This window comes from Trichosurus vulpecula, chromosome 3 (genome assembly GCF_011100635.1).
Source record: "Trichosurus vulpecula isolate mTriVul1 chromosome 3, mTriVul1.pri, whole genome shotgun sequence".
NCBI classification, from domain to species: domain Eukaryota; kingdom Metazoa; phylum Chordata; class Mammalia; order Diprotodontia; family Phalangeridae; genus Trichosurus; species Trichosurus vulpecula.
In genome coordinates, this window is record NC_050575.1 from 40148421 (window position 1) to 40160164 (window position 11744).

General features: G+C 35.5%; 1 pseudogene; it reads left to right on the forward strand.

Annotated features, from left to right (window-relative positions):
* Positions 1–3704: 3704 nt before the first annotated feature.
* Positions 3705–11534, forward strand: LOC118841997 (annotated as a pseudogene).
* The last annotated feature ends 210 nt before the right edge of the window (positions 11535–11744 follow it).

The following is an 11744-nucleotide window of genomic DNA, read 5'->3' on the forward strand; positions in this document are numbered from 1 at the left end:
AATATTTTTGTGGAGGCAATCAGAAATAAGTGACTTACCCAAGGTCTCACAACTAGTAAGTGTCTGATATCCTATTTGAACTCAGATCCTCCTGACTCCGGGGCCAGTGCTCTATGCACTGCACCACCTAGATTCTCCAACACATAGAAATTTAACCATGAGGTAGCACTGATCACTGACAAATAGGTAGAGCAATGGATAAAGTGCTGGTCCTGGAGGCAACAAAACCTGAGTTCAAATCTGGCCTCATACACTTACTAGCTATGTGACCCTAAGTAAGTCACTTAACCTCTGTTTGTCTCAGTTTCCTCATCTGTAAAATGCGGATAATAAGCATCTACCTCCCAGGGTTGTTGTAAGGTTCAAATGAGATAATAATGTAAAGCACTTAGCACAGTGTCTGTCACATAATAAGCATATAGCATATATCAATAGAAATAAGCAATAGAAATGTTAGCTATTATTATTCATTTTTAATAATTTTTTAAATCAAATTAGTGGTTTATCTGGTTTTTCTCTAAAGCAGCTCCTAGTTTTATTTATTAATTTAATGGCAAGTTTGTTTTTAGTGTTGTTCTTGCTTTCAATTTTTTCTCCTCCTTGATGTTCACAATTTGTATTTTTTAAAATAATTTATTGGTTTTGTAGTGCTTTTTTTATTTCTGTTGCCAATTAATTGATCTGTTCTTTCTTTTATTGGTGGAAGTGTTGAGAGATAAACTTTTCTCTGACAAATTTAACTGCATCTGCAAAATGTTCATATTCTATCCCATTGTTGGCATTATTTTAATGAAATCATGTTATTTCTACTTATTCTTTGATACACTCATTTTTAGGATTAAATTATTTAACTTCCAATTAGTTTTATTAATTTCTTCAGTGAATTTTTATTGATTAAAATTTTCATTGCTTTGTGGTCCCTAAAACAGGTGTTTGATATGTCATTTTCTACATTTTTTATGTTTTCATACCCTAATAGCCTTGCTGTTTTTCCAACTTCACAAAAACTATTTTACATTTTAGGGGAATTAGTTATAATCCCTCAACCTACCAGAAACCTCTGAAGCTCATTGCTTATTTTCTGAGGATTCATTAGATGATCTCATAGTGATAGTTTATCAGTTGCTGGATTTTTTTAATGGTTTTTAAGATTTCCTTTGAGTTTTAGTGCAACTCATCTGCTTTATTATGAGCTTGAATGATTCTTGAAATACCTGAATTCCTCACACCAAGAACTATTGTATTATCTCTAACAGTCACTGAAGTATGCTCTCTAAGAACTATAATTCTTGCTTATTTCCTTGAAGTAATATCCATTCTTTAAAACTATGGCATTAAAAACAACACAGTGAACAACAAAACACGTACATGGCACAAAATTCAGCATTCAACTGATAGAGAAGTTACTAAAGGTAGAGAAACCAGCTCTCTCTAGTTTCATGGTTAAAGTCAAACAATCTGAGGTACTTTTGTGTCAATAGAAGCATATATATGTATATAATATATATATATATATGCATACATACATATATATGTGTATATGTATATGATTACTGCTGTCACAAAATAAAACTACGTGGCTGAGGTAATAATAAAAAGGAATACATACTCTCAAAGGATCACAAATCAGGGAGTTTATTACTCACAGGCATGCAAGTATGCAGCTCCCCAGACTTTCCATTCCACTGGCAAGCACAAGCTATAGCACATGATACATACAAGTGGATGAATACTCCATTTGAGAGCAAAGCACTTTGGGTCTCTTCTTTTATCTGATTTGTTGCTGAGCAGATTTGCAGGGACTATGTGGGAGAAGGATCTTAGACATATCCAATCATTGTGTGACCCAGATTGCGACTTCCCTTTCTCAATCACAAGACCATTGCGATTAAGGACATTTCCACTGGGAGACAAGCTATTACAGATGGAACTCTTCCCCAATTCTTATATGTAGGGCACCCCCCCTATACTCTCATTCCATTACTACACAGAGGGTACCTCTTCAAAATTCTACAAGCATCTTTAATCTCTGTAATTAGTTTTATGAGACTTGTTTCTTCTTTTTGCTTTCCTTCCTATTTATTGGGATTTGTGGATTTTTGAAACATTATTCTAATCCTTTCTTGTGAGTGGGATTATTGATAACAATTTTGAGTTTTGACCTTTTCTTGATGTTGACTCGAAGAAATTTTGTTTCATTCATTTTTCTTGGACCCTTATTTCTCAGTTGTTTAAAATATATTTAGGTATATTCGTGTCTGTTTTTTCCTTTGACATTTTAAATCCTATTTTAATTTGTGTCTTCCTTTATTTTTACTTTGTTTTAATTCCAGTGGGATTTTTCCCCTCTCTACTCTAAAATTTTTATTTATCTTTATTTGTTTTATACTTTTGTTCTATTGGATGAATTTTCCACTTATTTACAGCTGTTGGAAATACATATATTTTACACAGTCTAGTTATCAACCATAATTTCTACAGTTTAGCCCCTAGGACATTCCTGTTTTCCTTAAAATTTTATTTTAATTTTTGCCAAGTTTTCTCTTTAATCTTATAGGGATAATTCTCTAGCCCATAATCATTTAGTTACCAACATGAATATACAGCTATACAAAATATTTTGTTGATACTATTAATTGATTTACTATATTGATGACATTTATGTGACTATGGGCATGAACAAGTGTGTAGACTTACTGACTACTGGTTGCATAGTTATTTTCTGTATTCTGGTATATGAAAATAGTTATTGATACTGTTCTTCATCATCTCAAATTTGTTTCTGTGGCACTGATATAAATTTGCTTATTTATTTCTTATGTGTTAATAACATATAATTTTGTTTATTGAGTTATTGTGGTACAACTTGGCATGTTTAATGCTTAATTTAAAGCTACTAGACTTTAAAAATATCTTGAATATGGAGTAATCTCTTAAATATACAAGTGCTGAAATGACTAAAATGTACTTTTGTTATATAGGTTATATATATAAACTCATAAAGACCTAATATTAAGAATAAATGTAGAGCAGAAAAATAGAAATATTACTGAATATTTCAAAAGACTATGAAAGACTTGGAAGATTACATAGTTATATATAAAAACATAAAGGCAGGCAAGGTCACTCAGGAAATGCTCTCTGAATTACATGACCCATATCATTCAAACATCTCTCTTGTACTGACAATAGGAGATAGCATAGATAGATGTAGGCCACTCTCTAATTAGGTGAAGCTTCTTAGAAAACTGGAAGCTCTTCTGAGAAAAGAAGGCATTTGTGCCCATACAGAAATTGAGTAACATTTAAGACTGAAAATGAATTGCCATAGGTAAGCCAAGGCTAGATCTCTTGTGCTAGATGTGTTACAAGCCCAAATTAGCGATCTTTGTTGGGACAGGAACCATGTCCCTCAGAACAATCATAGAAAACTTGGATTAGTTAGATATCAGATACAGTATAGCACTGCCAGGCTCTGGTCAGAAAAGAAAGACAGAGAATCTTAAATAAAAAGCTATCACAGCATATTAAAAAGGTCACATAGCCTATCATCACATGACAAGCAGGATTATTAAATTTATGTATGCAATATGGTGGTGAGATGACAGAAAGCACATGCTATGTTTATGTGTAGTGCTATTTCAATATAAAAGAGAAATACTTTCTGATTTTATAGTTAGTGTGGATTCCCAGTTACAGAGACCATGGTAACATATGAGGAAACAGATAAGGTATCAGATGGAGCAAACATGTAAGGAGCTAATACATAATCCTTAGCTGTTCCTCTATATCATTGGTCTTGAGTCACAGCCAGGGTGAGGCAAATACTAAGTGAGATGAAGGACGACAGTACTTTAGCAAAGAATGCTGACTCTCTCAAAAATATCTTCTCAGCTGCAAGCCACAGAAACAAAGAAAGGGAGCCACTGTGCAGATACATATGCAAAGGCAGGATCTCAGATATAGTAAAAGACAGAATAGAAGACAAAATAAGTCTCTTTGGAAAGCTAAAGTACTAAGGTAATGGAGGTCATGACAGTCTAATACAAGTAAGCCACCCACAGGATACAATCAGAGAAGCAGACCCACCTTCTGTTATAGTTGTGGATTAGATGAATATGGTTGGTTAGGCCTGTTCTCTGACAGCTTTCAGTCTGATAAAGCTATTCAACAATCAATAGAAGGTTTACTATGCCATACCATAGAAATAACACTCAACAAGAATACAGCATTCAGCTTTGAATGACAGGACCCCAACTACCTCCATATGGAAACACATCTGACATGGTATGATAAGTCTAACACATTTAGTAAATCTGTCAAGTGTTGTGCACTCTAACCCTACAAGGATGGGCCTTTTATTCCCATAGGTGACCAAGAAGCCACATCAATTTGATCTGAGTCCAACAGGAAACTATTTAAACATCTGGGCTCTTTGACTCCTTTGTCCCCTGTGGCAATCAAATTTTGTGGATAGCTGCCTTTATTTAAAGATAATAACAAGTCAAACCTTCATAGTCAAAGGACAAAGAAAACTCTGGTCTATCACATGGTCAAGGGGAGGGGGAAAACTGTGGCCAATCACAGATGGCCATACAAATGTTAAAAACATTAGTGAATAGAACATAGTCTTGGTTCCAAAATCTCTTGAACTATGAAATGTCATCCTGGATCTTTCAAGGATAATCTATCATCCTGACAGATAATACCTCCATCCAAGGTCCATTCAAGGATAATCAATCATTCTTGGAAGATATTAAGGTCATCCGAGAAAAGAAAAGATTGACCTGATCCTCAATTCCTTATTGGTCTATCCCATTTAGACTTAAAGGACCCAACATGGAAGTGATTATGACAGCTGAAATTGTAAAGTACACTGCTATCCTTGACAGTGGATTACAAGTGACCATAATATTCCAGTCATTCTATAAAGACATTTGAAAAAAAACACATTTAGAGCAGATGAAAGATTGGACTTGGTGTAGTTAGTGACAAAGACTATCCATCCCAAGGAAACTGTTGCTGTCAACCAAGAAAGTAGATGCTGTAGGACATACACGTGTAATAACTCTCACTGAAGTATAAGCATTAGTTAGAACCAAATTTAGCCCATTTAAAATATTAGAAGTAGAATTATTGTGTCATTTGACCTTCAAGATGGAGTACTAGACATATTCTCTGATGCCCACAACATCTCAAACCTCTCCAAAACAACAATAAAGCAAGTGAAGTTGTGTTGCTGGCTGTCTCCATAGTTTAGGACGCCAAGAACCAAACAGAAGGTTAAAAAAAGAGCTGATGTCTACTCAGCACCCCTCCCAATTGCCACCACTGCTGCTGGCAGTGAGGCTGCACTAGCCAAATATAGATTTACAACAAAATCAAACACCATACATTGGTCCTCCCTACCCCCTCCATCTTTCCAGTTCCATGGAGAACCACAATACATTCTTGTTATGGTAATTAGGGTGGAACTTTTTTTTTACTCTGTTCTCTTTTGGAATGCTGAGGTAATCAAGTACCTTTGGTGAGTTTTGCCTTTCAAATGTAATGGCAAGCAAAGGGACTTTTTGTTGTCTTTGCTTTGGAGTGCTTCTCAGCACTAAAGAATCTTTGATTTAATCGGGAGTCTTTGATGACCTGTTTAAGTCCCAAGAAGGCCTAAGTCATGTGCCTTTGAGTTGCGTGGTTGTGATGCTCTTTGACCCTGAAGAAGTGCATATAAACTCAGAAGTTAGTGCTTTGCCTTTGGGGGCACACTCATTGAAAGAGCATTGGTGACCAGACTCTGGGTAGTCATTGAAGCAGCCCCTCTGCTTTTTTTTAACTTATTTTTTATTTTTAGTTTACAACACTCAGTTCCACAAGTTTTTGGCTTCCAAATTTTCTCTCCCTCCTTCTCCTCTCACCTCCCCCCCAATGTAGGTTCTACCTATAGCTTTACGTTGAACTTATTTACATAATAGTCCAGTTGTAAAGTAGAATTATAACCAATGGAATGAATTATAAGAAAGAAGAAACAAAGCCAAAAAAGAAGGAAAAAAAGAGAGCAAATAGTTTGCCTCAATCTGCATTCACACTCCATAATTCTTTCTCTGGATGTGCATAGCTTTTTCCATCATGAGTCTTTTGGGGCTGTCTTTGAACCTTGCATTGATGAGAGGAGCCAAGTCTATCAAAGTTAGTCCTTACAGATACCATGTGTCTGTAGTTGTGCATTCAGCATCAGTTCATACAAGTTTTTGCAGGTTATAATGAAGCCCATCTGCTTCCCATTTCTTATAGCATAATAGTATTCCATCACATTCATATACCACAATTTGCTTAGCCATTCCCCAACTGATGGGTATCCCCTTGATTTCCAATTCTTTGCCACCACAAAAAGAGTTGCTATAAGTATTTTTGTACATATGGGTCCATTTCCCACTTACGTGATCTCTTTGGGATACAACCCTAGAAGTGGTATTGCTGGGTCAAAGGTTATGCACATTTTTATAGCCCTTTGGGCATACTTCCAAATTGCTCTCCAGAATGACTGGATCAGTTCACAAGTCCACCAACAATGTACATACAACTGGAAAAGCTAGAAAAAGAGCAAATTGAAAATCCCCAATTAAATTCCAAATTAGAAGTAGTTAAAAACCCACAGCTTTGAAAACCCAAATGTTGGTGCTTCTCTCTTGTAACTATGTATTGCTGTGGATTTGGGTTTATTTGCTCTGTTTATGTAATGTATGCATGTAATTTCTGTTTGTATTCTCTCTGAAGTTCAGGGTGCTGGCTTTCCTGCCTGAACTAAGTGAATGGTTTATGTATGTTTAATTAAAGTAAGATTGTTTACCCCTTAAAATTGCTTTCCTTACAAAAGCAGATCAAAGGACCTATGCTAGCAACCCTTCTGTGTGCCCTTGTTGGTGGTCTTCCACCCTCACAACAACTGCTAGCAACATTGTTACTACAATTATAGATGGATATACAACTTTTGTATTAAAGATCACACTATAAAAAATTAGGAGAAGCAGATCAATACCTCTCATGGCTACAGAATAGCAAATATATTCTTTTATTTTTAATATATTTAATTTTTATTTTCAGTTTCTAATTTCCCCCTCCTTCCACTCCTCCCCAACCTATTGAGAAGATAAGAAATACAATACCCACTATATATGAAGTCAATAAAAACGTTTCTACATTAATCATGTTGAGGGGGAGGAAAGCAGGAAAAATAAAGAAAAAATATTGAGTCCTCTGGAATTGCCAAGAATCATTGTATTGATCAGAATTGCTAAGTTTTTCACAGTAGATTATCATTACGATATTGTTGTTACTATGTACATTGTTCCGGTTCTGCTCACTTCACTTTGCATCAGTTTCTATAAGTTTTCCAGAATTTTCTGAAATTATTAGGGAATATAGTTTTTTTCCTTTTTAAAAAAATATTATTTAATATTTCATTTTCCTCAATTAAATGTAAAAACAATTTTTAACATTTTTTTAAATTTTGAGTTCCAAGTTCTCTCCCTCTCTCCCTTTCCCTGTCACCTCATTGAGAAGGCAAACAATTTGATATAGGTTATGCAGGTGCAGTCATGCAAAACATATTTCCATATCAGTCATGTTGTGAAAAAAGAGACCAAAAAAACCCTCAAGAAAATAAAGATTAAAAAAGTATATTTCAATTTGCATTCAGAATTTATCAATTTTTTCTCTGGAGATGGACAGCATTTTTCGTGAGAAGTCCTTGAAAATTGTTTTGGATCATTGTATTGCTGAGAATAGCTGTCATCCACAGTTGATCATCATATAATATTACTATTCCTTGTACAATATTCCCCTAGTTCTGCTCATTTCACTTCACATCAGTTCATATAAGTCTTTTCAGGTTTTTCTGAGGGCATCCTTCTCATCATTTCTTATAATACAATAGTATTCCATCACAATCATATATCATATCTTGTTCAGCCATTTTCAATTGGTGGGTATAGGGGATGTATTCTAAACCAAACAAGAAATAGAGACAAATACAAAAGATAAAATAGGTAACTTTAATTACATAAAACCTAAAAATCTTCTGCACAGACAAGATTAATTTGCCTAGGATATGAAGGGAAGTGGTCAAATGGGAAAAAAATATTGCTATCACATTTCTCTGATAAATATTTGGTATCCAAGACATAAAAAAATAAATAAATATACATAAGACTAATAACCATTCTCCAATAGATAAGTGGACAAAGGATATGAACAAAAAAAATCTCCAAATGAGAATTGCAAAGTATTAACAAACATATGAAATAATGCTTTAAAATGCAAATTAAAACAACCTTGAAGTTTCACCTTGCACCCTGCAAATTGGCAAAAAAAAAAAAAAGGTGACCAAATTGGCAGCAGTCAATGTTGGAGGAGTTGTGGAATGATAGGCACACTAACACATTGTTGGTGGAGATGAAAATAGTACAACCATTTTGCAAAGCAATTTGGAACTACGCAAATAAAATTATTAAAACATTCATGCCCTTTGAACCAGTGGTTCCATTACTGGGCTTACACTCCATTTATAATGGTGCTTTTGTGGTAGCAAGGAATTAAAAATATAGTGAGTACCCAATGATTGGGGCATACTTAAATAAAATTGTGGTATATTAAGATAATGAATATAATGTTGTATCAGAAACGATGTGATAAATAAAGAGAAGGCTAGAAAGATCTACAAGAACTGATGCAGAATGAAGTAAGCAGAGCCAAGAAAACTGTATGTATAACACATACAACAATGTAAATGGAAAGAACCACCCACCAAAAAAAAAATCAAAAGTGAAAGTAACAAGATTTTAAAGATCAAGCTTGACTTAAATTAATTAAAAGATATGAAAGGACACCCCCAGTACATATGTTGTGGACATAGGAAGTCCACAGACAATAAACATTGCATATGATTTCAAATTTTTTTCCTGTATTAATCAATTTGTTTATTGTTTCTCTTTAAAAATGTTAGTTATATGGAATGGCTCTCTGGGAAGTATAGGGGATCACTATGATAATGTGAGAAACATGTCAACATTTTACTTTTAAAAATACTACAAGTATATTGCAAGTAACGCATTGGGACACAGTATCTCTACACTTTGATAAGCCATAGAGCTGGAGTAGAGGCCTACAAGAGAAAAGAGCCTATATATATATATATATATAGATATATATATATATATAGATATATATATATATAGATATATATATATAGATATATATAGATATAGATATATAGATATAGATATATATTTGATTTGGGTGACTCCTGGTACCAGATGAGTGGAAGAACTAATTGAGGCAGAAGGACAATGTGAAGAAAGCTGTGTTCCTGCTCTGTAAATAAAACTGGGGATTAACATGAGGAAGAACCCAGAGAATCCAGCTCACCAACTCCTAATTGTTATGGAAATGATATATAGGAGATTCTTTTACGTGTGATGGAAACCTCAGAAACCATATGAAAGAATGGTATTATTACAGAGTTGTATTAGTAATTAAGGTGGGCTTTTAGCACTTATTCAGTCAAGTGCCCTTGAAGTGTTTGGCCTTTGTTTCCTTGATTAGATTAAGATGACCTCCTTGCCTCAAGGGAAAGCCTAGTTTACATGGGTTTGAGTGATATGTTTGTGACATCAGAGACTTTTAGACTACGTGGGTTTAAGACCCATTTTTGTGATGCTTTTAGGTCACATGGGTGAGTCACATGTGTGACTCACCTTTGACCCTGAACAAGATATATAAACCCAGAGGCTGGTGCTCTCCCTCGGGGCTCTGAGCCACTGGAGGAGTGGAGAGTGACTCTGGGCCAGCCGTTGTCAAGAGCTCCCTGGATCATCAATCCAGATGTTGATGGTTTCTTAGTAACTCTGAATTGTGATCTGGTCTGTTTATATTGTGACCTGTTTATACTTGCTCTGAAGTTCAGGTTGCTGGCTTTTCTTCCTGAACTAAGTGAGTTTATATGTATATGTGGGATTAAAGTAAGATTGTTAACCCCTTGATGCTACTTTTCTTAGTAAAGCAGATCAAAAGAACCTGTGCTGGCAGCATTCTTGTTGTTGGGCTTGTGTTGGTCTTTCACCCTCATAACAGGGCCCTGGGGACTTCCTGCCTCTCTCAAACTATAGAACTAGTTTGCTAACCAGACTGGGGCTTTCCACCTAGTAGTAAAAGGGAGTGGGCCTGGGGTTTAGCACCTGGTAAGACCCAATCAAAGACAATTAATTTAGTATTCCAAAACAGTTAAAAAAAAGTGCCAGCTTAATTAATATTACAAGAGTCTAGTAGCCCATCTGTATCACCTTCAGTGGTAGTTCAAAAGAATGGAAATATATCAACACTCAACTTAGAACAAAATAACTAAAGTGAACTAGTACAAGGGGCCGCATGTTCTAAATGCCCTAACTCATCTATTAGGAAGCCAGTGGTTCTCAGTCCTGGATTTACATAATGGATATTATCAGATTCTCTTGCCTATGGAAGACAGAATATGGATTTCATCTGCCCTCCTGGATTTTACCAATTGAATGTTTTCCCAAGGCATCTTTGGGGCAGCTGCCACTTTTCAACAGGTAATAGGAAAATATTTGGAGACATGAATTATCTAAACGTGTTAGTGCTCTTAGATGATTTCATTATCTTTAGGGAAACACTAGAAGAATATAGATAAATACCACTAAAAGTGTTGGATTGGTTATATAAAAATATTCTGGTCCGCTGTCACTCAGAGCCCAGGAGATGTTGCTCCAGGCCACTCGGGCCGATTGCGGCTGGGCGGCGGCAAGACGAGAATCAGACTGTGGCTAGCCACGGTGCTGTGGCGTCTCTGGGCCACCTGAGATCCTCAGGAGGCTTCTGGTCTCTACCCCAAGCGTGCAGGCAGTGATCGGAGCTTACACACAGCATCCCCGCGATTGGCCAGAGGCCTCGCCCTCTGAGTGCCCCGCCGGGAACAGACATCTTTTTCTTCTGGTAAATGTGTTCGATTTCTTGATACTCATACCCATCCTGAGCAAGCAGAAGATGGAAGACTGATATATACAGGGAATTTGGCAAGAGCAGTATTTGGTGTAAAATGTTTCTCCTATTCGACAAGCCTGCTCTGCCCTGCATTACTCCCATATATATTTGGACAAACTAATATTGAATTTGGAAGTCTGCCTCTGAAAATTGCATTTTATGGTGCTTTGCGAACTTTTACATTAGTAACTCCAATGCTGCTTCACTTTATTACAAAGGGATATGTGATTCGATTGTAACATGAAGCCAAGACAGACACTTATACAGCCATTACTTATAATGTTGTTCTTTTAGAAAAGAGAACAGTATTTCATCAGAATGACATAAAGGTTCCAGATATCAAAAGTATATTTACCTCTTTTTATGCAAAAACAAAATCAATGCTTGTTAATCCAGTGCTTTTCCCACATCCTCAAGATTATAACCATCTTATGGGCTATGACGAGCTTTTTACTTGTGACATTGAAGAATCTGATGAAAATTAAAAATAGCACGAAGAACATAAATGTGACCCTCTTCATTGTTGTGTGGCTATTCAACTGTATGCTTTTTGTATTATTGTAAAATAATAAATTATCTTTTTATTGTTAGTAAAAAAAAAAGTATTCTGAAGTTACCAATTGACAAGTGCCAGTCTTTCAGAGCTTCTGTTAAGATTAAAAGCACTCTTGAGGGGTAGAACTAAGACGGTGGAG